This window comes from Carassius gibelio, chromosome B3, assembly GCF_023724105.1.
Source record: "Carassius gibelio isolate Cgi1373 ecotype wild population from Czech Republic chromosome B3, carGib1.2-hapl.c, whole genome shotgun sequence".
In the NCBI taxonomy this organism is placed as follows: Eukaryota; Metazoa; Chordata; class Actinopteri; order Cypriniformes; family Cyprinidae; genus Carassius; species Carassius gibelio.
Window position 1 is genome coordinate 36,218,959 of NC_068398.1, and position 26,334 is coordinate 36,245,292.

At 35.4% G+C, this 26,334-nt stretch overlaps 1 long non-coding RNA gene across 1 annotated transcript in view; it reads right to left on the bottom strand.

The window, feature by feature from the left end:
* Positions 1–1,995: 1,995 nt before the first annotated feature.
* The window catches only part of LOC127953483 (uncharacterized), a 64,061-nt gene continuing 39,722 nt past the window's right edge, over positions 1,996–26,334 (bottom strand). Inside the window, exon 2 of the long non-coding RNA XR_008153235.1 lies at positions 1,996–2,412. This is a non-coding gene — a long non-coding RNA (uncharacterized LOC127953483). The remainder of the gene's footprint in view (positions 2,413–26,334) is intronic.

Sequence of the window (26,334 nt, forward strand, 5' to 3'; positions counted from 1 at the left end):
TCAGCTCACACCCCTCCCCCACTCACACTCACACACACACACACACACAGACAGTCAACACACATACATTCCTCACACAGAGTGACAGAGTGAGATCAGATGTCTGACAGTTTTTTAATTTTCTTTTAATCATACAATGATGTAAAGTCATGAAACTATGCATATTTCCTCAGAATCACTGGTTTTCTAAATGAAAAATGTTTTTTAAAGGTTTGGAAGCTGCAATTTAAAAATACAAGACGATTAATGTTTCACTTTTTACTGTTATTTCAAAAAATCACCACGACAAAACCGTTCAAGCTATCCAAAATTCATTCGCAATTTAAGTTCCTCAATGTTTTTTCTTCATGTAGACAAAGTTTGGTGTGTATAGTGTACTTCCCCTGTGAGGAGTATGCATTAATTCACAAAAGAATATTCTCAAAAATCCATATTCAAGTCAAAATAGCCAACTTCCTGTTGGTCGTAGCTTATGACTGTGAATTAGAAAGTTGTCCATCTTGATAAGAACAATTTATGTACCAAGTTTGGTGTCTGTAGCTAAAACTAATCCCCCCACTTTTGACAAAAGGTGGCGCTATAGAGTGCCTCTTCCACGCCCTTTTAAAAGCTTTTGCCATGGTCTAGCTATCTTTAATACCGATATTTGTTTCGAGTTTCATGTAAATCTGAGCTAGTTATCTGCCTAAAAATCACCAGAACAGAACATTCAAGTTTGACACGTTGCCATGGCAACACTATATTAGATATAAATATCCCCACAACAGATTTTCTTCGACCGTGTTTTGTCATTATTCTGATGAAGTTTGAAGCAAATCAAGTAAAAATAAGATGCTGAATTCAAAGCGTTTTGAAAATGATTAACTTCCTGCTGCCAGTTGGTGGCGCTATAACTTTGACTCCTAATAGTCACATATATATGATCGGTATCATACAATGAACAAACCAATTAAGTTTGATCAAATTCAGGAAATGTATGTGGATGTTATTAGACATTTCCTGTTTCTCATTTCTCGCCATAATTTCAACGCCTCGCCACGGGCAAACCGTTCGAGATATCAAAAATCTCTTCGCAATTTAGCATCCCCAATGTCTTGAGATCGTGTTCACCGAGATTGGTGGTGAACGGGTGGAGTTCCTCAGAGGAGTATATCAAATTCCAGAGCATGTGTTTTTCATAAAACCCTAAATAGCCAACTTCCTGTTGGGCGGAGCTTATGACATGCAGTGTGAAAGTTGTTTGCTTTGATGAGTTATATATATGTACCAAGTTTCATATGTATACGTGCAAGTATGCATGATATATGGCCCTCAGTACTACAGGGGGCGCTGTAGAGCCCCTGTGCCACGCCCGTGTATCAGACTCTGCCCAGCCCTAATGGCCGCAGGTTCCAAGGTGTGTGCCAATTTTCAAGAGTTTTTGAGCATGTTAAGGGCCCCAAAAGCCCCCGAACCCTTGAAGAAAAATAATAATAATAATAATAATAACAAATAATCCTAAGGAAAACAATAGGGCTCTCGCCCTCCAGGCTTGAGCCCTAAATATAGCTGCAAGCAGCGATGGCGGGCTCAAGCCGTCAGTGCAACGCCACCCCGGTGGCATCGGGAAAACTGTGCCCAGCGGGCATAAGCATTTATAAAAAATGTATGCATTTGAAAATTAGTGCATTGTAGCTGACACCTAAATTAACACATTAAAATTGTTTTGTGACTGCAAGTCTTTCTCCTCAAATGCTATTGAGCTTCAAATTTGCATTTGAGCCCATGTGAAAAAGTAGCATAATTTACATTTGACTTACAGTTTGTTTTAATAAACATAAAACATTCAATTTAATTGTGCATTATAGCTGTCACCTAGATGAACAATTACAGTTGTTTTTATGACTGTAAGTCATTCTCTTCAAATGCTACTGACGTTAGAAAAGTGTATAACAATATCACATGTAACTTTAGAGACGGTCCCTAAATTTGAGACTCTCGAATGTCCAATGTCAAGCCAAATTTATGCCTGTTTTTTTTTTTTTTTTTTTTTTTACTTTCTTTAGTTTTCTTTTCTCTGTCAATTACGAACATTCAGCCGCAAACATGAGGTGTGAGTGATCACGAGCGCAGATGGGAGAATGGTGCAGGTTTTTTTTTTTTTTTTTTTTTTTTAGCAACTGGGATGGTGTCCCCTCTGGAAGTTGGTGCCCTATGAAGACTGCATACTCTGCATATAGGGAGTCACGGTACTATCTGGAAGATATATTCCTCAAATTGTCGTACAAGAGGAGGGGATGCTAGTCCTTCAAGAATCACTCAAAATATTCTGTTCATAAAGCCAATATATAAAGTCTTAATATATAGTATTCCACAATACATCATGCTATTCTAATTAAGTCATTTTTTGGGATCTTTTACGTCTCTCAGAACCTGACACATTGTAATTCTGAGACTCCAGGAAAGTTGCAGTTCTGGAAAATGGTGGCACTGTAGACTAAATGCTCCCTGATAGTGTCACACCTAATTCTTCACTTTAATTCTTAATTCTTTTGCAGTTTAGGTGTTTCTGTTCTTCTCCACCTGTTTTTTTATCTTTCTGACCCTTCTGACCCAGTGAGCATTTTGCTGTCCAGTGGTCATGTCTTTACTTTGTAATTACTGTAGTGATCTAATTTTGAATATTTCTCATGAGGATCTAATAATTTTGGGTTTTTTTCAGTCTGAGTGAAATGTCTTTTTTTGGCTCATTTTATCAGTAAAGGAAAAGTGCCTTTATAGTTATTTTTTTCTCTTCCAGTCTTCATGGTCAACTACGTATATATCACACTCGTTGCATTCTCTAGTGCAGCTCAACCAATTCACATCCCATTCGTCAATATTTGTGATTTCACAAATCCCGGAAAATGCTTGTTGTAGTCCAAACAATTTTTGTTGTAGTTTTTAAAAAGTGATTTTTGTATAATTGCGCATGTTTATATTACACATATATATATATATATAGCTTTCCAATGCCGTTGCTGTTGATAATAGGATTAAGCAAGTGTAGAACACGTACAAAGACAGACGTAGATGCATAACAAATGTCTTTCTTTATTTCTTGAGCTCCATTAAACATGATCTCAAACTTCTTGTGGCCTCTCCTTATTCACATGTACACACAAAGCCATACCTTATGGACCGAATACAACTAGAATCCACCTTACGGGCTAATATGCCATGTGCTCAAAAACTGTGCTTCCCAGTTACCAACACTGCAACACACACAGTTCTTGCTTAGGTGCTCTAATTAAACATAACCACAGCACCACCAAGTGGACAAAACCTTTACCATCCCCAAAATGTCTCCTACTATATATATATATATATATATATATATATATATATATATATATATATAAATATATATATATATATATATATATATATACACTTGATAAAAAAATGAAATATAGACGTATGCAATTATATATATATATATATATATATATATAATTAAAGTGTACAGTTTACTTTTATTGCATATTGAAATAAATATTTCTGAGTTCTGTATCAATATGTGTTGTTGTTTGTTTATTTTAATTTTTCTTAGGAAGATAACTGACCTTTTCCTTTGTAATAGATGTGCTGTTAATGTTAAGACAAGGCTTTATAAAGCATAAACTGACTATTTACTAATGAGTGCAGTTATTATAAAGTGTTACCAATGCATTGACTAATGTTAACAAATTAGACATTATTTTACAGTGTGATCAAATCCTTAAATGATTTATATGTGTTTTGTAATGATTTTATTGACCTATAAGCATTTGTGAAAGTTCTGCTTGCATTGCAGCTTACTCTTCATCTGTGAGCTGAACAGATTTACTGTTACATCCATGAGATTATGTAAATTCAAATAATATCATGTCACAGGATGTCATAGGTCAGTATCAAATGAGTTTGAAATTATTATTTGCAGCACAAATAAGGTTTTTTAGGATTTTTAAAAATCCCCTAAAACTGTCAGAAAAGGATAAGGCCTAAGATATTTCTATGTAAGTGGCTAAATGTATTTATGTTTTTATAATTATAATACATAAACTATGAAATTATACAAAATGTATAAAAAAGTAAATAAATAAATACGGCACACACATTTAAAAAAAGCAGCCAAGACAAATGAATTTCCTTTTTTATATGTATAGATTAAAATTGAAGACCGAAGCAGGTAAATGCGGTCACTTAATATTCTCAACAGTTTATGTTCACGTGGCTGTTTTCGTTTATATTCGCCAAGCTATTATGTATTTTGAAATAATCTTGTCCGTGAAGTGTTCGTTCTTACGACGAAAGGCAGAATCCTGCAGCTCGAGAGATCAATGTTATTCTGCCAGTCGCGGTGTCAAATAGTCTTGCACACTTAAACGGGTCACAAACACCTGCATTAAGCTCTAGTTGTGTTATAATGGGTGCATTGTGTGCATTTGTGGCAATATTCTATTTTAAAAAGCTCTTAAACAAGAATAAATTCGCTTGTTTTGACATCGTGACACTGTACGTGCTGATCGGAGCGGTGATTTCAGATATAGGCAGCCGCAAATATTTCATTTTCACACAAACAGTTCAAAAACATCTGAATTTAGCTCTTGGTGTGTTCTAATTGGTGAATTGTGTGATATCGCTTTAATATTTTAATTTCAAAAGCTATAAAACAAGAATAAACTCGTTTTTTTCTGAGCTCATCATTCCACACGCTGGTGCTCAGAGCGGTGATTAATCTCTCGTATTTCTCACGTATCACTGACCACACATCCATTATTAATGAGCCATGACCTGGTAATAATCATTTATGTTGGTTTAGCTTGTCAGTGTGAATTAAATCTAAGTATTTATTTGTATTTTAACCGATTTAAAAGTGAAAATAAAAGAGAGTCTCCTCCCTTTTTTTTTCTTTTTTTTTTGCGGGAATTGCACCTGTAGGGGCACTATTTCTCTCAGACAATGGAAGTCTAAGCACACACACTCAAACAGAGGGACAGAGTGAGATGAGATGTCTGACAGTTTTTTTAATTTTCTGTTATCCATACAGTGTTGTAAAGTCATGAAACTATGCATATTTCCTCAGAATGACATTTCCATCTGTATGAAAAAAAGTTTTGAAGTGTTTGGAATTTAAAAATGCAGGAAAATTAATAATTCCATTTTTACTGTCATTTAAAAAAATCACCACGACAAAACCGTTCAAGCTATCCAAAATCCATTGGCAATTTAAGTTGTTTAAAATGTTTTGGCATCATGTAGACAAAGTTTGGTGTGTATAGTATTACTCTTCTCTGAGCAGTATGCATTAATTCACAGCTAAATGTAAAAAAAAATCCACATTCAAATCAAAATAGCTGACTTCCTGTTGATCGTAGCTGATAACTGTGAATTAGAAAGTTGTCCGTCTTGATAAGAACAATTTTTGTACCGAGTTTGGTGTCTGTAGCTAAAACTAACCCCCCCACTTTTGACAAAAGGTGGCGCTATAGAGTGCCTCTTCCACGCCCTCTTATGAACTTTTGCCAGTGTCTAGTTATCATAAATACTGATATGTGTTCTGAGTTTGATGAAATTTTAAGCATGTTATATGCCTCAAAATCACCTGAGAAGTATTCCAGTTTGACATGTTGCCACGGCAACAATATTTTTAGATATCAATATCCCCCCAGCAGATTTATATCGGCTGTGTTTTAACATTATTCTGATGAAGTTTGAAGCAAATCAAGTAAAAATAAGATGCTGAATTCAAAGCATTTTGAAAATGACACACTTCCTGCTGCCAGTTGGTGGCGCTATAACTTTGACTCCTAATAGTCACATATATGCGATCGACATCATATAACGAATAATCTGATGAAGTTTGATTAAAATCAGGAAATGTATGTGGATGGTATTAGACACTCCCTGTTTCTCATTTCTCGCCATAATTTCAACGCCTCGCCACGAGCAAACCGTTCGAGATATCAAAAATCCCCTGGCAATTTTTCATCCCCAATGTCTTGAGATCATGTTGACCGAGTTTGGTGGCAATCGACAAAAAAACCTATGACAAGTATTTCAAATTCCAGAGCATGCGCTTTTTACATAACTCTAAATAGTTGACTTCCTGTTGGGCGGAGCCTATGACATGCAATACGAAAGTTGTTCGGCACGATGAGATCTATATGTGTACTGAGTTTCATATTAATACGTGCAAGTATGTGTGAGCTATACATCAACATTTATAACTGTGATCCAGGGGGCGCCGTAGAGCCCCTGTGCCACGCCCAGGTCTCAGCCTCTGCAGGCTCCTTCAGGCCACAGATTCCAAAGTGTGCGCAAATTTTCAAGAGTTTTTGAGTATGTTAAGGACCCCAAAAGCCCCCACAACTTTGACGACAAATATGAATAATAAACCCCAAATAGCCAACTTCCTGTTGGGCGGAGCCTATGATATGCAATACGAAAGTTGTTTGTATTGATGAGTTCTATATGTGTACCGAGTTTCGTATGTCTATGTGCAAGTATGTATGATATATGGCCCTCCATATTCCAGGGGGCGCTGTAGAGCCCCTGTGCCACGCCCGTGTATCAGTCTCTGCCCGGCCCTAATGGCCGCAGGTTCCAATGTGTGTGCCAATTTTCAAGACTTTTTAAGCATGTTAAGGGCCCCAAAAGCCCCCGAAACCTTGAAGAAAAATAATAATAATAAATAATAATAATAAATATAGCTGCAAGCAGCGATGGCGGGCTCAAGCCACCAATGCCATCGCCACCCCCGGTGGCATCAGGTAAACTGTGCCCAGCGGGCAAATGCATTCACAATATCCCTCTGGCAGTGAGGTTTTAAAGGATATGGCAGTTAAAGGGTTAATCCGAATCATCTAGACTTTAAAATCACATTCACAGAACAATATATATATATATATATATATATATATATATATATATATATATAACTTTAGTAACACTTTACAATAAGATTCCATTTATAAACATTATGTTAACATGAACAATATTTATATAGCATTCATTCATGTCAGTTAATATTCCAAACTTAAACATTAAAACATTGTTTTATTGTGATTTTTTTCCAAGCACATTTTACCAATTCCAAACCATATCAATCTTAATAACTACCATTATTTTTTATTTAATCATTTATGAGTGCTATACAATAGTCCAGGAAAGCTGGAAGAGAAAAACAGGTCAAGAAGAACTGACAAAAAGAATTGCAAAATAATTAGGAATTAATGTGAAGATAAATTTTTAGTCAATTCTGCAAGACAGACTTTCAGGAAAGGAGGTGGAATAAAAATGAGCTCCTAAATTTTAATCCTGGATTCTGGAAGATATATTCCTCAAACCATCGAACAAGAGGAGGTGGTGCTGGTCCTTCACGAGTCACTCTAATCTGTTTATTAAGCCTATATATAAAGCCTTAATATATAGTATTTCACAATACTTCATGGTATTCTAATTAAATCATTTTTTGGAATCTTAAGTCTCTCAGTGCCTGACACCGAGTAATTCTGGAGACTCCAGGAAAGTGGCAGTTCTGTAAAATGTTGGCGCTGGAGACTAAATGCTCCCTGATAGTTTCACACCTAATTCACTTAACACACACACACACACACATTACCCACAGTGACAGTGGGACTGAGTGACATCAGATGTATGATAGTTTTTTAATTTTCTATCATCCATATAGTGTTGTATAGTCATGAAACTATTGTCATGAGACCAGTCATTCTGAGGAAATATGCCTCAGAATGACTTGTCTTCTATGTGTACATTTTTTTTTTAAGTGTTTAGAAGCTGCACTTTAAAAAAATAAAAAGACATTTACTGGTTCCTTTTTTACTATTATTTCAAAAAATCACCACGACAAAACCATTCAAGCTATCCAAAATTCATTCACACCTGTTCTGTAAGATTAATTCTTTAAACAGTGGTAAAAGAGGATGTGGTGCTGAACCTTCAAGAGTCACTCAAAACGTATCTGTCCATAAAGCCTATAAAGAATTATTCTTAATATACACTTCACAATACTTCAGCTTGTTATTCTAATTAAGTGAGGGTCATTTTATCAGTAAAATTCCTAAAATACATATTATTTTATTTGAAAGATTTCTATAAATGATTTAAATCATACTCGTTTCTACAATAATTATTTAAAAGTAATCCTATAGCTCCCTCTGGTGGCCATTATTGGTACTAAGAATTGCAAGCTTGATTTATAAGTTATGATAGTTTTAATTTTATGCTGGCTCTTGAAAATGATAAAGCTATGAAACTTACTGTGCTTCCTTCAAATGAGGACTTCTACTTATATAAAAAATTATGAAGAGTTAGAATGAAAAATTTTAAAGATATAGTAAAATAATTATTGTATTTTTTATGTTACTTTAATAAATCTCTATGGCAACACCATTTAAGCTATCCTAAACCCATTCACAATTTAACATCTCAGTATATTGGCATCATGTTGAAAAAGGAGTATGGAGTAGTATGAGGAGGAGTATGAATTCATTTACAGGCTGATTTTATCATAAATCCACAATAAAATTTCTGAGTTCTGTATCAATCTGTGTTGTTGTTTGTTTATTTTTATCTTTTATTTTTCATAGGAAGATAACTGACCCTTTACTCTCCTTTTTAATAAATGTGCTTATAAACCAAGGACAAGCTATTTATAGCTGTATTTATGAACTGCTTACTCCTGACTATTAATATTGGGACAAGGCTTTATAAAGCATGAACTGACTATTTACTAATGAGTGCAGTTATTATAAAGTGTTATCAATGCATTTGCTAATGTTAACAAATTAGACATTATTTTACAGTGTTATCAAATCCTTAAATGACTCATAAGCATTTGTGAAAGTTCTGCTTGCATTACAGCTTAGTATTGATCTGTGAGCTGAACAGATTTACTGTTACATCCATGAGATTATGTAAATTAAAATAAATATAATGTTACAGGATGTCATAGGTCAGTATCAAATGAGTTTGAAATTATTATTTGCAGCACAAATAAGGTTTTTTTAGGATTTTTAAAAATCCCTAAAACTGTCAGAAAAAGGTTAAGGCCTAAGCTATTTCTATGTGAGTGGCTAATTTTATTTTTGTTTTTATAATTGTAATACACAAACTATGAAATTATACAAAATGTATAAAAAGATAAATAAATAAATACGCACACATTAAAAAAGCAGCCAAGTCGAATGAGTTTCCTTTTTTATATAGATTAAAATTGAAGACAGAAACAAGTGGTAAATGTGGTCACTTTAATATTCAAATCCAGTAGATCCAGTTTATGTTCACGTGGCTGTTTTCGTTTATATTCGCCAAGCTATTATGTATTTTGAAATAATCTTGTCCGTGATGTGTTCGTTCGTACGACGAAAGGCAGAATCCTGCAGCTCGAGAGATATGTTATTCTGCCAGTCGCGCTTTCAAATAGTCTTGCACACTTAAACAGGTCACAAACACCTGCATTTAGCTCTTGTTGTGTTACAATGGGTTTATTGTGTGCATTTGTGGTAATATTTTATTTAAAAAAGCTCTTAAACAAGAATAAATTCGTTTGTTTTGAGCTGGACACTGTACGCGCTGATCGGAGGCGGTGATTTCAGATAGGCAGCCGCGAATATTTCATTTTCACACAAACAGTTCAAAAACATCTGAATTTAGCTCTTGGTGTGTTCTAATTGGTGAATTGTGTGATATCGCTTTAATATTTTATTTGTTAAAGCTATAAAACAAAAATAAACTCGTTTTTCTGAGCTCGTCATTCCACACGCTCATGCTCAGAGCAGGTGATTCATCTCTCGTGTTTCTCAAGTATCACTGACCACACATCAATTATTAATGAGCCCTGACCCGGTAATAATCATATATGTTGGTTTAGCTTGTCAGTGTGAATTAAATCCAAGTATTATTTTGTATTTTAACCGATTTAAAAATGAAACTAAAAGAGAGTCTCCTCCCTTTCAGTCGAATTTCCCTTTAAGGAATTGAACCTGTAGGGGCGCATTTTCTCTCAGACAATTTAAGTCTCAGCACATAATACTCAAACAGATGGACAGAGTGAGATGAGATGTCTGACAGTTTTTTAATTTTCTGTTATCCATACAGTGTTGTAAAGTCGTGAAACTATCCATATTTACTCAGAATGACTTTTTTTTTGTATGAAAAAAGGTTTTGAAGTGTTTGGAATTTAAAAATGCAGGACAATTAATAATTCCATTTTTACTGTCATTTAAAAAAATCACCACGACAAAACCGTTCAAGCTATCCAAAATCCTTTGGCAATTTAAGTTGTTTAAAATGTTTTGGCATCATGTAGACAAAGTTTGGTGTGTATAGTGTTACTCTCCTCTGAGCAGTATGCATTAATTCACAGCTAAATGTAAAAAAAAATCCACATTCAAATCAAAATAGCTGACTTCCTGTTGATCGTAGCTGATGACTGTGAATTAGAAAGTTGTCCGTCTTGATAAGAACAATTTTTGTACCGAGTTTGGTGTCTGTAGCTAAAACTAACCCCCCCACTTTTGACAAAAGGTGGCGCTATAGAGTGCCTCTTCCACGCCCTCTTATGAACTTTTGCCAGTGTCTAGTTATCATAAATACTGATATGTGTTCTGAATTTCATGAAATTCTAAGTATGTTATATGCCTTAAAATCACCTGAGAAGTATTCAAGTTTGACATGTTGCCACGGCAACAATATTTTTAGATATCAATATCCCCCTAGCAGATTAATATAGGCTGTGTTTTAACATTATTCTGATGAAGTTTGAAGCAAATCGAGTAAAAATAAGATGCTGAATACAAAGCATTTTGAAAATGACACACTTCCTGCTGCCAGTTGGTGGCGCTATAACTTTGACTCCTAATAGTCACATATATGCGATCGACATCATACAAAGAATAATCTGATGAAGTTTGATTAAAATCAGGAAATGTATGTGGATGGTATTAGACACTTCCTGTTTCTCATTTCTCGCCATAATTTCAACGCCTCGCCACGAGCAAACCGTTCGAGATATCAAAAATCCCCTGGCAATTTTTCATCCCCAGTGTCTTGAGATCATGTTGACCGAGTTTGGCGGCAATCGAGTAAAAAACCTATGACAAGTATTTCAAATTCCAGAGCATGCACTTTTTACATAACTCTAAATAGCTGACTTCCTGTTGGGCGGAGCCTATGACATGCAATACGCAAGTTGTTCGGCACGATGAGATCTATATGTGTACTGAGTTTCATATTAATACGTGCAAGTATGTGTGAGCTATACATCAACATTTATGACTGTGTTCCAGGGGGCGCTGTAGAGCCCCTGTGCCACGCCCGTGTCCCAGCCTCTGCAGGCTCCTAAAGGCCACAGATTCCAAAGTGTGCGCAAACTTTCAAGAGTTTTTGAGTATGTTAAGGACCCCAAAAGCCCCCACAACTTTGACGACAAATATGAATAATAAACCCCAAATAGCCAACTTCCTGTTGGGCGGAGCCTATGATATGCAATACGAAAGTTGTTTGTATTGATGAGTTCTATATGTGTACCGAGTTTCGTACGTCTACGTGCAAGTATGTATGATATATGGCCCTCCATATTCCAGGGGGCGCTGTAGAGCCCCTGTGCCACGCCCGTGTATCAGTCTCTGCCCGGCCCTAATGGCCGCAGGTTCCAATGTGTGTGCCAATTTTCAAGACTTTTTAAGCATGTTAAGGGCCCCAAAAGCCCCCGAAACCTTGAAGAAAAATAATAATAATAAATAATAATAATAACAAATAATCCTAAGGAAAACAATAGGGCTCTCGCCCTCCAGGCTTGAGCCCTAATAATAACAAATAATCCTAAGGAAAACAATAGGGCTCTCGCCCTCCAGGCTTGAGCCCTAAATATAGCTGCAAGCAGCGATGGCGGGCTCAAGCCACCAGTGCCATCGCCACCCCGGTGGCATCAGGTAAACTGTGCCCAGCGGGCACATGCATTCACAATATCCCTCTGGCAGTGAGGTTTTAAAGGATATGGCAGTTAAAGGGTTAATCCGAATCATCTAGACTTTAAAATCACATTCACAGAACAATATATATATATATAACTTTAGTAACACTTTACAATAAGATTCCATTCATAAACATTATGTTAACATGAACAATGTTTATATAGCATTCATTCACGTCAGTTAATATTCCAAACTTAAACATTAAAACATTGTTTTATTGTGATTTTTTTCCAAGCATTTTTTACCAATTCCAAACCATATCAATCTTAATAACTACCATTATTTTTTATTTAATCATTTATGAGTGCTATACAATAGTCCAGGAAAGCTGGAAGAGAAAAACAGGTCAAGAAGAACTGACAAAAAGAATTGCAAAATAATTAGGAAATAATGTGAAGATTAATTTTTAGTCAATTCTGCAAGACAGACTTTCAGGAAAGGAGGTGGAATAAAAATGAGCTCTTAAATCTTAATCCTGGATTCTGGAAGATATACTCCTCAAACCATCGAACAAGAGGAGGTGGTGCTGGTCCTTCACGAGTCACTCTAATCTGTTCATAAAGCCTATATATAAAGCCTTAATATATAGTATTTCACAATACTTCATGGTATTCTAATTAAATCATTTTTTGGGATCTTAAGTCTCTCAGAGCCGGACACCGAGTAATTCTGGAGACTCCAGGAAAGTGGCAGTTCTGTAAAATGTTGGCGCTGGAGACTAAATGCTCCCTGATAGTTTCACACCTAATTCACTTAACACACACACACACACACACACACACACACACACACACACACACACACACACACACACACACACACTACCCACAGTGACAGTGGGACTGAGTGACATTAGATGTATGATAGTTTTTTTATTTTCTATCATCCATATAGTGTTGTATAGTCATGAAACTATTGTCATGAGACCAGTCATTCTGAGGAAATATGCCTCAGAATGACTTGTCTTTTATGTGTACATTTTTTTAAAGTGTTTAGAAGCTGCACTTTAAAAAAAATAAAAAGACATTTACTGGTTCCTTTTTTACTATTATTTCAAAAAATCACCACGACAAAACCATTCAAGCTATCCAAAATTCATTCACACCTGTTCTGTAAGATTAGTTCTTTAAACAGTGGTAAAAGAGGATGTGGTGCTGATCCTTCAAGAGTCACTCAAAACGTATCTGTCCATAAAGCCTATAAAGAATTATTCTTAATATACAGTTCACAATACTTCAGCTTGTTATTCTAATTAAGTGAGGGTCATTTTTATCAGTAAAATTCCTAAAATACATATTATTTTATTTGAAAGATTTCTATAAATTATTTAAATCATACTCGTTTCTACAATAATTATTTAAAAGTAATCCTATAGCTCCCTCTGGTGACCATTATTGGTACTAAGAATTGCAAGCTTGATTTATAAGTTATGATAGTTTTAATTTTAGGCTGGCTCTTGAAAATGAAAAAGCTATGAAACTTACTGTGCTTCCTTCAAATGAGGACTTCTACTTATATAAAAAATTATGAAGAGTTAGAATGAAAAATTTTAAAGATATAGTAAAATAACTATTGTATTTTTTTATGTTACATTAATAAATCTCTATGGCAACACCATTTAAGCTATCCTAAACCCATTCACAATTTAACATCTCAGTATATTGGCATCATGTTGAAAAAGGAGTATGGAGTAGTATGAGGAGGAGTATGCATTCATTTACAGGCTGATTTTATCATAAATCCACAATAAAATTTATTTTTCTGTTCTGTATCAATCTGTGTTGTTGTTTGTTTATTTTTATCTTTTATTTTTCATAGGAAGATAACTGATCCTTTACTCTCCTTTTTAATAAATGTGCTTATAAACCAAAAACAAGCTATTTATAGCTGTATTTATAAACTGCTTACTACTGACTATTAATATTGGGACAAGGCTTTATAAAGCATGAACTGACTATTTACTTTTTGAGTTTGAAATTATTATTTGCAGCACAAATTAGGGTTTTTTAGGATTTTTAAAAATCCCTAAAACTGTCAGAAAAGGATAAGGCCTAAGATTTCTATGTGAGTGGCTACATTTATTTGTTTTATAACTATAATGCATAAACTATGAAATTATACAAAATGTATAAAAAAGTACAACAGTCATTGTTCTCCAATGTTTTTTTTTTTTTTTTTTTTTTTTTTTTTTTTTTTTTGGATTTACATTAAAAAAAATTAGCCTACTGCAATCATTCTAAACAGCTTGAATAAAACCTGTTAATATTTATTATAGACCACTGTAACTGTGTATAATCTAACAAACAAGTTTATTATGAAAATAAAAGTGTGTACACCAGATAAATTGGACGATAAAGAAATTGCTAACAATAGTATAATAGAGCATGTTTTAGGTTTTTAGGCGTTTAGATGCAGATATGGACAAATCAAATGTAAAATAAAATGTAATTGATTTAATTAAATATAGATTAATTCTTGTTAGAGCAAAATAATAAATAAATAAATAAATACGTACACACATTAAAAAAGCAGCCAAGATGAATGAATTTCATTTTTTATATAGATTAAAATTGAAGACAGAAGCAGCTGGTATATGCGGTCACTTAATATTAAAATCCAGTAGATCCACTTCAGATATATTTCTCAACAGTTTATGTTCACGTGGCTGTTTTCGTTTATAGTCGCCAAGCTATTATGTGTTTTGAAATAATCTTGTCCGTGATGTGTTCGTTCGTACGACGAAAGCCAGAATCCTGCAGCTCGAGAGATATGTTATTCTGCCAGTCTCGCTTTCAAATAGTCTTGCGCACTTAAACGGGTCACAAACACCTGCATTTACCTCTTGATGTGTTACAATGGGTTTATTGTGTGCATTTGTGGTAATGTTTTATTTAAAAAAGCTCTTAAACAAGAATAAATTCGTTTGTTTTGAGCTCGACACTGTAAGCGCTGATCGGAGGCGTGATTTCAGATAGGCAGCCACAAATATTTCATTTTCACACAAACAGTTCAAAAACATCTGAATTTAGCTCTTGGTGTGTTCTAATTGGTTGATTGTGTGATATCGCTGTAATAATTTATTTTTAAAAGCTATAAAACAGGAATAAATTAGTTTTCTCTGAGCTCTTTACTCCAGACTCTCGTGATCACAGCAGTGATTCATCTCTCCTATTTCTCACGTATCTCTGGCCAGAAATAATTTATCCATGAGCCCTGAACCGGTAATAATCAGATATGTTGGTTTAGCTTGTCAGTGTGAATTAAATCTAAGTAATTATTATGTATTTTTAACCGATTTAAAAGTGAAAGTAAAAGTCCGGTAATTGCACCTGTAGGGGCGCAATTTCTCTCAGACAATGGAAGTCTGAAGCACACATACTCAAACAGAGGGACAAAGTGAGATGAGATGTCTGAGAGTTTTTTAATTTTCTGTTATCCATACAGTGTTGTAAAGTCTTGAAACTATGCATATTTCCTCAGAATGACTTTTTCATCTGTATGAAAAAATTCTTTGACGTGTTTGGAAGCTGCATTTTAAAAATACAATAATGATTCCCTTTGTAAGGTAATTTCAAAAAATCACCACGGCAAAACCATTCAAGCTATCCAAAATCCATTCACAATTTAAGTTCCTATCAGAAATACTGATGTGTGTTCAGAGTTTTGTGAAATTCTAAGTATGGTATTTGCCTCAAAATCACCTGAGAAGTATTCCAGTTTGACATGTTGCCACGCCAACAATTTTTTAGATATCAATATCCCCCTTGCAGATTTATATCGGCTGTGTTTTAACATTATTCTGATGAAGTTTGAAGCAAATCGAGTAATAATAAGATGCTGAATTCAAATCATTTTGAAAATGACACACTTCCTTCTGCCAGTTGGTGGCGCTATAACTTTGACTCCTAATAGTCACATATATGCGATCGACATCATACAACGAATAATCTGATGAAGTTTGATTAAAATCAGGAACTGTATGTGGATGGTATTAGACACTTCCTGTTTCTCATTTCTCGCCATAATTTCAACGCCTCGCCACGAGCAAACCGTTCGAGATATCAAAAATCCCCTGGCAATTTTTCATCCCCAGTGTCTTGAGATCATGTTGACCGAGTTTGGCGGCAATCGAGAAAAAAACCTATGACAAGTATTTCAAATTCCAGAGCATGCGCTTTTTACATAACTCTAAATAGCTGACTTCCTGTTGGGTGGAGCCTATGACATGCAATATGAAAGTTGTTCGGCACGATGAGATCTATATGTGTACTGAGTTTCATATGAATATGTGCAAGTATGTGTGAGCTATACATCAACATTCATGACTGTGTTCCAGGGGGCGCCATAGAGCCCCTGTGCCACGCCCGGGTCCCAGCCTCTGCAGGCTCCTAAAGGCCACAGATTCCAAAGTGTGCGCAAATTTTCAAGAGTTTTTGAGTATGTTAAGGACCCCCAAAGCCCCCACAACTTTGACGAAAAATTTGAATACTAAACCCTAAATAGCCAACTTCCTGTTGGGCGGAGCCTATGATATGCAATACAAAAGTTGTTTGGATTGATGAGATTTATATGTGTACCGAGTTTCATACGTCTACGAGCAAGAATGTATGATATATGGCCCTCCATATTCCAGGGGGCGCTGTAGAGCCCCTGTGCCACGCCCGTGTATCAGTCTCTGCCCGGCCCTAATGGCCGCAGGTTCCAATCTGTGTGCCAATTTTCAAGACTTTTTAAGCACGTTAAGGGCCCCAAAAGCCCCCGAGACGTTGGAAAAAAATAATAATAATAATAATAATAATAATAATAATAATAATAATAAAAAATAATCCTAAGGAAAACAATAGGCCTCTCGCCCTTTGGGCTTGAGCCCTAATAATAATAATAATAATAAAAAATAATCCTAAGGAAAACAATAGGCCTCTCGCCCTTTGGGCTTGAGCCCTAATTAAAGCTGCAAGCAGCGATGAACGGGCCCTCGCACCCGGGCTCAATGCCATCGTGTGGCTTTAGTAAAAAGGTGAACGTTGAGAAATATGCATTTAAACTCATAAATATAAGTGCAATATATCAAAGTTTATTCCATATGTGTGCCAATCTTCCTTTTGCCAGCAGGTGGCGCTATCGTTATAATGGAATATTGGCCTTCAGATGTGTTCAAGCCAGGACCCTTATCACACAATGGAAGTTTGGGCAAGATCGGACATTTTATGCCTGAGTTATAACATCTTTTATTCCCATGGCGAGACATCGAACTTCGTCATGGCGACATGGACATGCCTTTTAACAAAAACTCAAGATCTTCACAACTAAACATCACACAGGTCTTTAGATTAGACTGACCACAAAAAAGACATTGATGTCATAAAATTTCTAGGAGTAGTTTGTCACAGTGTAAAATATGTCACTTCCAGTTGCCAATAGGTGGCGCTATGACTATAACTGAATATTGGCATGTAGATCTGTTCAGGTGTAGAGTCTTATCAAAAATGTGAAGTTTGGGGCGGATTGGACATTGTATGTGTGAGTTATAGCACCATCATTTTTCATGGCGAATCATCGAAATTTGTCAGGCCGCCATGGACACGCACTTTAACGAAACCTCAATTCCTTCGCAATTTCACATGGCAAAGGGCTTTAGATTACACTGACCAAGTTTGGTGTTGATCTGAATAAATCTCTAGGAGGAGTTCGTTAAAATACAACCCCTGAAAATGACAAAAACAACACCAATTATGCAGGGAAAATTAAAAATAACCGACTTCCTGTTGGGATTCGGGTTTCGTACCAAGAGACTTTTTTGTAGCTATTGGTGTGTTACATATGTTTACCGATTTTCGTACATGTATATGACATGTAGCTCGAGGCGCACTCCATTGAAAATGTATAGGTGGCGCTATCGAGCCATTTTGCCACACCCAATGGAATATTAGCCTCCAGATGTGTTCAGGTCAGTACTCTTTTCAAACATTTGAAGTTTGGGCAAGATCTGATATTTGATGACTGAGTTACAACAACTTCTACTCCCATGGCGAGACATCGAATTTTGACATGGCGCCATGGACACGCCCTTTAACGAAAACTCAAGATCTTCTCAATTTAACATCGTACAGGCCTTTAGATTAGACTGACGACAAAAAAGACATTGATGTCAAAAATTTCTAGGAGTAGTTTGTCGCAGTGTAAAATATGTCACTTCCTGTTGCCAATAGGTGGCGCTATGACTATAACTGAATATGGTCATGTCAAACCGTTCAGGACAGGAGTCTCATCAAACATATGAAGTTTGGGGCAGATTGGTCATTGTATGTCTGAGTTATAGCAACTTCCTGTTTCATGGCGAATCATCGAAATTCGCCAGGCCGCCACACACAGGCCCTTCAACGAAAACTCAAAAGCTTCGCAATTTAACATCGCAAAGGCCTTTAGATTAGGCATACCAAATTTGGTGTTGATCTGAATTAATCTCTAGGAGGAGTTCGTTAAAATACAACGCATGGAAATGACAAAAATGACACAAAATTTGCTCATAATATTAGAAATAACTGACTTCCTGTCTGGTTTCGGATTTTGCTCCAAGAGACTTTTTTGTAGGTATTGGAGAGTTACATGTGTATACCGATTTTCATACATGTACATGAAACGTAGCTCGAGGCGCACACCGTTGAACGTGTATAGGTGGCGCTGTTGAGCCATTTTGCCACACCCACTTCTGAAACCCATATCAGACGTAAATTTTCGCCAGTTCTGAGGTGTGTGCAAAGTTTCATGACTTTTCGAGCATGTTTAGGCCCTCAAAAATGCGATTCATCTTAGAGAAGAAGAATAATAATAAATATAGCTGCAAGCAGCGATGGCGGGCTCAAGCCACCAATGCCATCGCCACCCCGGTGGCATCAGGTAAACTGTGCCCAGCGGGCACATGCATTCACAATATCCCTCTGGCAGTGAAGTTTTAAGGGATATGGCAGTTAAAGGGTTAATCCGAATCATCTAGACTTTAAAATCACATTCACAGAACTATATATATATATATATATATATATATATATATATATATATATATATATATATATATATATATATATATATATGTAACTTTAGTAACACTTTACAATAAGATTTCATTTATAAACATTATGTTAACATGAATAATATTTATATAGAATTCATTCATGTCAGTTAATATTCCAAACTTAAACATTAAAACATTGTTTTATTGTGATTTTTTTCCAAGCACATTTTACCAATTCCAAACCATATCAATCTTAATAACTACCATTATTTTTTATTTAATCATTTATGAGTGCTATACAATATTCCAGGAAAGCTGGAAGAGAAAAACTCCTTATATTCATGTGTGCAGAATTATTAGGCATGTTTTCTTTTACAGATGAAATGCGCTAAAAAAGAGTTTTAACTCAAACTGTTTTAACTCAAAGTCGAAAATTATGAAATACCCATGAGAAATATCAAACACAAATGCAATACAGAAATGGATAAATTAAGACTTGACCATTTTACAAAAATGCTGACAGGGTCATGAGGTCAGAAAAGAAGAAGAAAAAAACAGGTTAAGAAGAACTGACAAAAAGAATTGCAAAATAATTAGGAATTAATGTGAAGATTAATTTTTAGTCAATTCTGCAAGACAGACTTTCAGGAAAGGAGGTGGAATAAAAATGAGCTCCTAAATCTTAATTCCGGATTCAGGAAAATATATTCCTCAAACCATCGGACAAGAGGAGGTGGTGCTGGTCCTTCACGAGTCACTCTAATCTGTTCATAAAGCCTATATATAAAGTCTTAATATATAGTATTTCACAATACTTCATGGTATTCTAATTAAATCATTTTTTGGAATCTTAGATCTCTCAGAACCTGACACATTGTAATTCTGAGACTCCAGGAAAGTGGCAGTTCTGTAAAATGTTGGCACTGGAGACTAAATGCTCCCTGATAGTTTCACACCTAATTCACTTAACACACACACACACACACACACACACACACACACACACATTACCCACAGTGACAGAGGGACAGAGTGACATCAGATGTATGATAGTTTTTTAATTTTCTATCATCCATATAGTGTTGTATAGTCATGAAACTATGCATATTTCCTCAGCATGACTTCTATGTGTATATTTTTTTAAGTGTTTAGAAGCTGCACTTAAAAAAAATAAAAGACATTTACTGGTTACTTTTTTACTGTTATTTCAAAAAATCACCATGACAAAACCATTCAAGCTATTCAAAATTAATTCGCACCTGTTCTGTAAGATAAATTCTTTAAACAGTGGTAAAAGAGGATGTGGTGCTGATCCTTCAAGAGTCACTCAAAACGTATCTGTCCATAAAGCCTATAAAGAACTATTCTTAATATACAGTTCACAATACTTCAGCTTGTTATTCTAATTATGTGAGGGTTATTTTATCAGTAAAATACATAAAATACATATTATTTTTCTTTGAAAGATTTCTATAAATGATTTAAATCATACTTGTTTCTACAATAATTATTTAAAAGTAATCCTATAGCACCATCTGGTGGCCATTATTGGTACTAAGAATTGCAAGCTTGATTTATATGTTTTGATAGTTTTAATTTTATGCTGGCTCTTGAAAATGATAAAGCTATGAAACTTACTGTGCTTCCTTCAAATGATGACTTCTACGTATATAAAAAATTATGAAGAGTTGTAATTAAAAATTTTAAAGATATAGTAAAATAACTATTGTATTTTTTTATGTTACTTTAATAAATCGCTATGGCCACACCATTTAAGGTATCCTAAACCCATTCGCAATTTAACATCTTCAGTATATGGCTTCATGTTAAAACAGTTTGGTGTGAACTACTTGTGTCTTCTTGGAGGAGAATGAATTCATTTACAGGCTGAGTTTATCATAAATCCACAATAACATTTCTGAGTTCTGTATCAATCTGTGTTGTTGTTTGTTTATTTTAATTTTTTTATTTTTCATAGGAAGATAACTGACCCTTTACTCTCCTTTTTAATAAATGTGCTTATAAAACCAAGAACAAGCTATTTATAGCTGTATTTATAAACTGCTTACTAATGACTATTAATATTGGGACAAGGCTTTATAAAGCATGAACTGACTATTTACTAATGAGTGCAGTTATTATAAAGTGTTATCAATGCATTTGCTAATCTTAACAAATTAGACATTATTTTACAGTGTTATCAAATCCTTAAATGATTTGTAAGTGTTTTGTAATGATTTTATTGACCTACAAGCATTTGTGAAAGTTCTGCTTGCATTACAGCTTAGTCTTGATCTGTGAGCTGAACAGATTTACGGTTACATCCATGAGATTATGTAAATTCAAATAAATATCATGTCACAGGATGTCAGAGGTCAGTATCAAATGAGTTTGAAATTATTATCTGCAGCACAAATAAGGTTTTTTAGGATTTTTAAAAAAAACCTAAAACTGTCAGAAAAGGATAAGGCCTAAGATTTCTATGTGAGTGGCTAAATTTATTTGTTTTTATAACTATAATGCATAAACTATGAAATTATACAAAATGTATAAAAAAGTACAACAGTTATTGTTTTCCAATGTTTTTTATTTATTTAATTTATTTTTTGGGATTTACATAAAAAACAAATTAGCCTACTGCAATCATTCTAAACAGCTTGAATAAAACCTGTTAATATTTATTATAGACCACTGTAACTGTGTATAATCTAAGAAACAAGTTTATTATGAAAATAAAAGTGTGTACACCAGATAAATTGGACGATAAAGAAATTGCTAACAATAGTATAATAGAGCATGTTTTAGGTTTTTAGGCGTTTAGATGCAGAAATGGACAAATCAAATGTAAAATAAAATGTAATTGATTTAATTAAATATAGATTAATTCTTGTTAGAGCAAAATAATAAATAAATACGTACACACATTAAAAAAGCCGCCAAGATGAATGAGTTTCCTTTTTTATATGTAGATTAAAATTGAAGACAGAAGCAGCTGGTATATGCGGTCACTTAATATTCAAATCCAGTAGATCCACTTCAGATTTATTTCTCAACAGTTTATGTCTACGTGGCTGTTTTCGTTTATATTCGCCAAGCTATTATGTATTTTGAAATAATCTTGTCCGTGATGTGTTCGTTCTTACGACGAAAGGCAGAATCCTGCAGCTCGAGAGATACATGTTATTCTGCCAGTCGGGCTTTCAAATAGTCTTGCACACTTAAACGGGTCACAAACACCTGCATTTAGGACGTGTTGTGTTATAATGGGTGTATTGTGTGCATTTATGACAATATTTTATTTGAAAAAGCTCTTAAACAAGAATAAATTCGTTTGTTTTGAACTTGTGACACTGTGTGCGCTGATCGGAGCAGTGATTTCAGATAGGCAGCCGCGAATATTTCATTTTCACACAAACAGTTCAAAAACATCTGAATGTAGCTCCTGGTGTGTTCTAATTGGTGAATTGTGTAATATCGCTTTAATATTTTAATTTTAAAAGCTATACAACAAGAATAAACTCGTTTTTTCTGAGCTCATCATTCCACACGCTCCTGCTCAGAGCGTGATTCATCTCTCGTGTTTCTCACGTATCACTGACCACACATCAATTATTAATGAGCCCTGACCTGGTAATAATCATATATGTTGGTTTAGCTTGTCAGTGTGAATTAAATCTAAGTATTTATTTGTATTTTAACCGATTTAAAAATGAAACTAAAAGAGAGTCTCCTCCCTTTCAGTCGAATTTCCCTTTCAGGAATTGCACCTGTAGGGGCGCATTTTCTCTCAGACAATGTAAGTCTAAGCACATAATACTCAAACAGAGGGACAGAGTGAGATGAGATGTCTGACAGTTTTTTAATTTTCTGTTATCCATACAGTGTTGTAAAGTCGTGAAACTATCCATATTTACTCAGAATGACTTTTTTTCTGTATGAAAAAAGGTTTTGAAGTGTTTGGAATTTAAAAATGCAGGACAATTAATAATTCCATTTTTACTGTCATTTAAAAAAATCTCCACGACAAAACCGTTCAAGCTAACCAAAATCCTTTGGCAATTTAAGTTGTTTAAAATGTTTTGGCATCATGTAGACAAAGTTTGGTGTGTATAGTGTTACTCTCCTCTGAGCAGTATGCATTAATTCACAGCTAAATGTAAAAAAAAATCCACATTCAAATCAAAATAGCTGACTTCCTGTTGATCGTAGCTGATGACTGTGAATTAGAAAGTTGTCCGTCTTGATAAGAACAATTTTTGTACCGAGTTTGGTATCTGTAGCTAAAACTAACCCCCCCACTTTTGACAAAAGGTGGCGCTATAGAGTGCCTCTTCCACGCCCTCTTATGAACTTTTGCCAGTGTCTAGTTATCATAAATACTGATATGTGATCTGAATTTCATGAAATTCTAAGTATGTTATATGCCTTAAAATCACCTGAGAAGTATTCAAGTTTGACATGTTGCCACGGCAACAATATTTTTAGATATCAATATCCCCCTAGCAGATTAATATAGGCTGTGTTTTAACATTATTCTGATGAAGTTTGAAGCAAATCGAGTAAAAATAAGATGCTGAATACAAAGCATTTTGAAAATGACACACTTCCTGCTGCCAGTTGGTGGCGCTATAACTTTGACTCCTAATAGTCACATATATGCGATCGACATCATACAAAGAATAATCTGATGAAGTTTGATTAAAATCAGGAAATGTATGTGGATGGTATTAGACACTTCCTGTTTCTCATTTCTCGCCATAATTTCAACGCCTCGCCACGAGCAAACCGTTTGAGATATCAAAAATCCCCTGGCAATTTTTCATCCCCAGTGTCTTGAGATCATGTTGACCGAGTTTGGCGGCAATCAAGTAAAAAACCTATGACAAGTATTTCAAATTCCAGAGCATGCGCTTTTTACATAACTCTAAATAGCTGACTTCCTGTTGGGCGGAGCCTATGACATGCAATACGCAAGTTGTTCGGCACGATGAGATCTATATGTGTACTGAGTTTCATATTAATACGTGCAAGTATGTGTGAGCTATACATCAACATTTATGACTGTGTTCCAGGGGGCGCTGTAGAGCCCCTGTGCCACGCCCGTGTCCCAGCCTCTGCAGGCTCCTAAAGGCCACAGATTCCAAATTGTGCGCAAACTTTCAAGAGTTTTTGAGTATGTTAAGGACTCCAAAAGCCCCCACAACTTTGACGACAAATATGAATAATAAACCCCAAATAGCCAACTTCCTGTTGGGCGGAGCCTATGATATGCAATACGAAAGTTGTTTGTATTGATGAGTTCTATATGTGTACCGAGTTTCGTACGTCTACGTGCAAGTATGTATGATATATGGCCCTCCATATTCCAGGGGGCGCTGTAGAGCCCCTGTGCCACGCCCGTGTATCAGTCTCTGCCCGGCCCTAATGGCCGCAGGTTCCAATGTGTGTGCCAATTTTCAAGACTTTTTAAGCATGTTAAGGGCCCCAAAAGCCCCCGAAACCTTGAAGAAAAATAATAATAATAAATAATAATAATAATAATAATAATAATAACAAATAATCCTAAGGAAAACAATAGGGCTCTCGCCCTCCAGGCTTGAGCCCTAATAATTAAAGCTGCAAGCAGCGATGAACGGGCCCTCGCACCCGGGCTCACCGCCATCGTGTTGCTTTAGTAAAAAGGTGAACGTTGAGAAATATGCATTTAATGTCCTTAATATAAGTGGAATATATCAAAGTATATCCCACATATGTGCCAATCTTACCGTTGCCAGCAGGTGGCGCTATCATTATAATGGAATATTGGCCTTCAGATGTGTTCAGGCCAGGACTCTTATCAAACATTTGAAGTTTGGGGAAGATTGAACATTTTATGCTTGAGTTACAACAACTTCTCTTGCTGTGGCAAGACATCAAATTTTGTCATGGCGCCATGGAAACGCCCTTTAACAAAAACTCAAGATCTCCAAAAGTTAACATTGCACAGGCCTTTAGATTAGATTGACCACAAAATATATGTTAATCTCAAAAAAATTATAGGAGTAGTTTTTCGCAGCGTAAAACATGTCACTTCCTGTTGCCAATAGGTGGCGCTATGACTATAACTGAATGTGGGCATGTAGATCTGTCAAGGGCAGACGTTTTATCTAACATGTGAAGTTTGGGGCAGATTGGACATTGTATGTCTGAGTTAAAGCAACTTCCTTTTTCATGGCGAAACATCGAAATTTGTCAGGCCACCATGGACACGCCCTTTAACGAAATCTAAAGATCTTCGCAATTTAACATCGCAAAGGGCTTAAGATTACACTGACCAGGTTTGGTGTTGATCTGAATAAATCTCTAGGAGGAGTTCGTTAAAGTACAACCCCTGAAAATGGCAAAAACAACGCCAATTTTGCAGAGAAAATTCTAAATAACCGACTTCCTGTTGGGATTCGGATTTCGTACCAAGAGACTTTTTTGTAGGTATTGGTGTGTTACATGTGTATACCGATTTTTGTACATGTACGTGAAACATAGCTCGAGGCGCACTCTGTTGAAAGTGTATAGGTGGCGCTATCGAGCCATTTTGCCACTACTGATGGAATTTTGGCCTTCAGATGTGTTCAGGCCAGGACTCTTATCACACATGTGAAGTTTGGGGAAGATCAGACATTTTATGCCTGAGTTATAACATCTTTTATTCCCAAGGCGAGACATCGAACTTCGTGACGGCGCCATGGACACGCCTTTTAACGAAAACTCAAGATCTTCACAATTTAACATTGCACAGGCCTTTAGATTAGACTGACCACAAAAAAAAATTGATGTCATAAAATTTTTAGGAGTAGTTCATCGCAGTGTAAAATATGTCACTTCCTGTTGCCAATAGGTGGCGCTATGACTATAACTGAATATGGGCATGTCAATCTGTTCATGTTAGGAGACTCATCAAACATGTGAAGTTTGGGGCAGATTGGTCATTGTATGTCTGAGTTATAGCAACTTCCTGTTTCATGGCGAATCATCGAAATTCGCCAGGCCGCCACGGACACACCCATTAACGAAAACTCAAAAGCTTCGCAATTTAACATCGCAAAGGCCTTCAGATTAGGCATACCAAATTTGGTGTTGATCTGAATGAATCTCTAGGAGGAGTTCGTTAAAATACAACGCATGGAAATGACAAAAATGACACAAAATTTGCTCATAATATTAGTAATAACCGACTTCCTGTTGGGTTTCGGATTTTGCTCCAAGAGACTTTTTTGTAGGTATTGGAGAGTTACATGTGTATACCGATTTTCATACATGTACATGAAACGTAGCTCGAGGCGCACA